The sequence below is a fragment of the Phyllobates terribilis genome, unplaced genomic scaffold (assembly GCF_046119375.1).
Source record: "Phyllobates terribilis strain yellow unplaced genomic scaffold, ASM4611937v1 Scaffold_8__6_contigs__length_399053987, whole genome shotgun sequence".
Taxonomy (NCBI): domain Eukaryota; kingdom Metazoa; phylum Chordata; class Amphibia; order Anura; family Dendrobatidae; genus Phyllobates; species Phyllobates terribilis.
In genome coordinates, this window is record NW_027362768.1 from 58,894,613 (window position 1) to 58,900,156 (window position 5,544).

Genomic DNA, 5,544 nt, shown 5'->3' on the forward strand with positions numbered 1-5,544 from the left:
AAATGGCTTGGTCTTATAGGGCAAGGACATGTGACATACACTGCCAATGACACATGCCCTTGCTTGTGTGAAAAAAAGCACTTCGCTCCGTGTGTGCGCTGCTGATAGGCTGACAGATTGCACCTCCCCACTGTAAATGCGGGAAAGAGAAAAAAAAAAATGGAGATCTTCATTGTTCCTGCAGAGATCCATCCCCTGCCCCTCCCCCCACCCCGCTGTACACTCAAACTGCGTATTAACATTAATTTTCATCATTACTGAGAAAAAATCCAGTTATGATTTTGGTGCACGAACAGTTATCGAACATAACCTCGAACAGCCGAATTTTTCTCAAATTGTTCGTGTTCGCCGAACGGCTCGAACACCGCCCAAAACAGCTCGAATTTGAGATTGGCGAACAGTTCGAGTAGAACAACGCTCATCTCTAGTGATGACGCCATCATTAGCCTCAGCATCCCACTTGTCTGTCTTTTGCAACGCTCTTTGCAGAGTATTAACACTAGAACTACTGATGGAGTCATTTTGACTCCTTTCGTTTTTTATTTCTCTTCTGTGACTACATTTTTCAGAATTCCGGCTTGAAACTCGGTGACTTTTCCTCAAATATGATGTGAAAAAAGATTTTGTGAGAATAAATAATTTTGGTGAAAAATTTGCGTGTTTTTTTCAAAATTTACCAAGAACTACTGAAGGGAGTCATTTTGACTCCCTACTATATTTTGAGGTCCTTTTGTCACTAAATGTTGCTATAAAGTTTTGTGCATAATTTTTTCACTCTGTCTTATTTACCCTGATGTTCATATAGATGTAGTTCAATTTACATGTCAACTTTTCACATTTTCCTTGTGTTTTACCTGCTTGTATTACTGTGTAATGCTGAACAAAATAGCTTGTTTACTCTAGGCTCTTATCTTATGCTAATGAAGGGTGGTGTTTTTCTAAGGTCCTAGCAGGAGACAGTATTCTGGATAGTAACTTTACTTTCAGTTCAGCTGAAGAGACAAAGAGAACAGACGCAGACATACGAGCTCTGAAGACTCATACAGGTATGAATTGTTATGAAATAGTTTAGCTGTCTGTCAACTGATTCAGCCCACCTACTTTTGAAGGTGGCAGAACAGTTATTATTTCTTTTAGTTTTCATTTCATTTCTATTTTTCAGCAGGGAACTATATAGAATTATGGAATTTGTGAGGAATATGGAGAGAAGACGTTTGATAAAGCCTCAGGATATTCTGGCTACTTTGCAATCCATACCGGAGGATGAATCGGAATCCGAATTGCAGGAACATATATTTGATTCTGACAGTGATGAAGATTTCATTCCTCAGAACATATCAAGTGAATCTGAAGACTCAGAAGGAACAAATCCAGAAGGTAAGTAGTTATGTGTATTTATTTGTTCTTCCACACACTGAGTTAGGGCCTGTGCACACTAGCAGAATTCTGGCTGAATAGCCATCTGGATATTCTTGCCGCAATACAGGCCGTACCTGCCCGCTCATGCCTGAAGCTCCGCTCCGAACCCCGGGCTGGAGCCGCTGTCAGGGACAGAGCAGCGCTTGCTTACGCGCGAGCACGGCTCCGTCCCAGACAGCGGCTCCAGCCCGGGGTTCGGAGCGGAGCTTCAGGTATGAAACTCCGCTCTGTACCTGAGCGGGCAGGTACGGGCCGGATTGTGGTGAGAATATCCGGTCGGATATTCCGCCGCTAATCCAGCCAGTGTGCACGGACCCTTACAAAACAAAAATTCTAAATATTCATCAACTTTTTTACAGATATTCCAAGCACATCAACTGGGGATCGGGCTCATGCAGTTATGTTGCCTCGTGACCATCCTCCTGGTCGTGGACAGAAAAAATCAGCAAAACGTCCCAGAAATGAAAGAACAACAGATAACGATGGCGGCGAAGGTAATGCAACAACAAACACCAGAGAAGGCGAATCTGAAGGAATACTAGTTTCAGCGGATGGTATTCAATGGAAACCTGTTGAAATTGGAGAACACTTGCCTGGTAGGCGTGACAGCCAAAATATTCTTCGAGAAGCACCTGGCCCTACAGGATACGCCAGAAGAAATATCATTATCGATAGTCCTTTGAGCGCATGGCGTTTATTTTTTGATTCATATATATTGACACATATAAAGAACTGTACGCTTGCAGAAGCATGCAGGAACAATAATTTACAGTTTACTCTATCTGATGAGGAGCTAGATGCATTCATTGCGATATTCTATGCTCGTGGAATATCTGGCACGAACCGTCACTCGATTAGCAGTATTTGGTGTAATGACTGGGGAATACCGTTTTGCAAAGCGACAATGTCTAGGGACCGCTTTGTTGAAATTATGAGGTTTCTCAGATTTGATGAGAAATCTACTCGATCGGAGAGACTGCAAACGGACAAGTTTGCTCTATTTTCTACTGTGTGGGACAGGTTTATTGAAAATTGTATTGCGTGTTACAAACTTGGCCCATACATAACGGTGGATGAGCAACTTTTCCCAAGCAAAACTAGGTGTCCATTCACGCAGTACATGCCTTCCAAACCAGATAAATATGGCCACAAATATTGGCTAGCTGTTGATAAGAGGAGCAAATATCTGGCAAATGGCTTCCCTTATCTAGGCAAAGATGACACACGCCGTGCTGAGGACCGTTTAGCTGACCATGTGGTAATGAAGTTATTGGACCCGTTTTTGAAAAAAGGTCGCAATGTTACAACCGATAATTATTTTACTTCAGTAAAATTAGCTAAACAGCTAAAAAGCAAAGGAACAACCATCGTGGGAACACTGAACAAGATAAGGCGAAAAGTGCCTAAAGAAATAAAATCCATGAAAGAGGAATTGTACAACACTAAAGTGTTTAGAAATGAAGACAATTTTACACTTACAGTATATCAAGGAAAGCCCAACAAAAATGTTGTCATTTTGAGTTCCGTCCATCCAGATGTTGTTGTTGCGTCTGATTCCGCTAAAAAAACTCCAGAAACGGTAAAGTTTTACAATGAAACAAAATATGGAGTAGATGTAGTGGATCAGATGGCACGAAAATATACCACACGAACATGCACAAGGAGATGGCCTGTTCATGCATTTGAAAATGCCTTAGACTTTGCTGGTATAAATGCATGGATAATATTCAAGGAGATTACCCACCAAAAAATGTCACGCAAGGCATTTTTGCAAACGCTTGTGAGAGAGTTGAGTGGTCCTTATGTCACAGATAGGGAAAAGGGTTCCACGTCCCAAGTTTCTACATGCTCAGAAGTGATGGTTCAAACAAAATTTTGCCAGATCAAAGAAAAGTGCAAGAAAAATAGATCTGTCGGAAATTGTAAGACTTGTGGTAAGTCTTTGTGTGGGCAATGTACTGCCATAAATCAAAGGCAATGCCTAAAATGCGAAACACCAAATGTTTAGAAGGTGAATTCTGCGCCATATTTTCATTTTTATGCTCCTCCACCTACATTTTCTCTGCTTTTTGTTCTTCAGTTGTTGTTTATATGTGTGCACTTGAATAAAAAAAAATGTTTGAAAAACGTCTATTATAATTATTGTTATTTTCTGTAGAAAAATAAGAAAAGCAGAAAAAAAACAATCAAAAGCATTACTGTTGGATCTCACAATAATAATACATTACAAAAAATATAATTATTAATAAATAACCACAAATGAAACTCTAAAAATAAACGAAAACAAGCAAGGAGTCAAAATGACTCCTTTCAGTAGTTCTAGGCGGGGTCACGAGTCCAGTAGTCCTAGTGTTAAAGAGGAGGCATTGCAGCCAGAGTATGATGAGATGGATCAAGATGCCGTAGCGGGCGATTACAAACAGACCAGCCTCATCTCATCCCAATGTGCATTGTGGGACAATGAGGGATAGGAGGAGGAGGAAGAACAGGAGCTGGTATCATGCGCTGTAGATGGTAGTACCTGTACAACTGTCATACCGTTGGTTCAGCGTGGTGGCCTGAGGACATGGGGGAGGAGGAGGAGGAGGAGAGCATGGTCAGTTGTCATCTTGGTGAGGACACGGAAGTCTTGCCCGTTACCAGTCTGGCACGCATGGCTGACTTTATCTTACGCTGCCTTAACCGAGACCCTCGCGTTGTCAAAATGTTGGGTGACAGTCATTACTGGTTGGTGACACTTTTAGACACCCGCTACAAGGAGAACTTTCACTCTCTTATTCCTGAGGTGGAGAGGTCTACAAAAATGGGGCAGTTCCAGAAGGCCCTTGCTGCAGAACTGTTAAAAAAATTCCCATCTGAACACTCTAGCGGCAGAGGTCATAGTTCGTTGCCCAACCAAGTCGTACAGGCGAGAGAGACGCAATTCCAATCCAGCAGAGGCAGGGGAACACTGTCAACGTTCTGGGACAGTTTGCTGAGACCCGCCCAGCTTACAGGCCCTGAGGCGCGGGGTACTCTCAGAAGGAGTGGAAAGTTTCAAAAGATGGTGAGGGAGTACCTTGCCGACCGTACCAGCATGCTCCATGACTCCTGTGTGCCTTTTAATTATTGGGTATCCAAGCTGGACACTTGGAATGAACTTGCTCTATGCGCCTTGGAGGTCCTGGCCTGCCCTGTCGCTAGCGTGTTATCGAAGCGTGTTTTTAGTGCCGCTGGGGGAATTATAACTGATAAGCACACTCGCCTGTCAACTGACAACACTGACAAGCTGACCCTTATCAAAATGAACAAGGGCTGGATTGGACCAGACTTCTCATCACCACCAAATGACAGCAGAGTAACATAAAGTCATATCCACTGTGTTATTTCGGGAGGTGTATTCCAATGCACCGTTTCACACCCACACATGGGAATACGCTTCCTCATTTCGGCTGTTTTTTGCTCTTCTTTTTATCCTCAGCCTCCACCACCACTATACCACCAGGGTGACCGTGGTCCGTGTTGCCAGCATTGCAAGTTCCTCTGTCCTAATTTTTGGCAGCTTTTGCTTGTAAGGCATAGGCAAAGACTATGGGAGACCCACTCCCCAATAATGGGAATAATGTTTTTAATATGCTGTACTGCATGGCTCTTGTAAGGGGCAATGCAAGTTCCTCTGTCCTAATTTTTGGCAGCTTTTGCTTGGAAGGCATAGGCAAAGACTATGGGAGACCCACTCCCCAATGATGGGAATAATGTTTTTAATATGCTGTACTGCATGGCTCTTCTAAGGGGCATTGCAAGTTCCTCCATCATAATTTTTGGCAGCTTTTGCTTGAAAGTCATAGGCCAAGACTATGGGAGACCCACTCCCCAATCATGGGAATAATGTTTTTAATATGTTGTACTGCATGGCTCCTTTAAGGGGCATTGCAAGTTCCTCTGTCCTAATTTTTGGCAGCTTTTGATTGGAAGGCATAGGCAAAGACTATGGGAGACCGACTCCCCAATAATGGGAATAATGTTTTTAATATGCTGTACTGCATGGCTCTTGTAAGAGGCATTAAAATCGTCTTGTTAAGCTACTGTGACCTCCATGTCTCTTCCAAGGGGCATTAAAATCGTTCTGTTAAACAACTCCGAATT

At 42.8% G+C, this 5,544-nt stretch overlaps 1 long non-coding RNA gene across 1 annotated transcript; it reads left to right on the plus strand.

Annotated features, from left to right (window-relative positions):
• Positions 1–570: 570 nt before the first annotated feature.
• LOC141156372 (uncharacterized) lies at positions 571–1,937 on the plus strand. Its single transcript, XR_012247596.1, has 3 exons — positions 571–1,046; positions 1,163–1,377; positions 1,779–1,937. It is a non-coding gene; the product is annotated as an uncharacterized lncRNA (long non-coding RNA).
• The last annotated feature ends 3,607 nt before the right edge of the window (positions 1,938–5,544 follow it).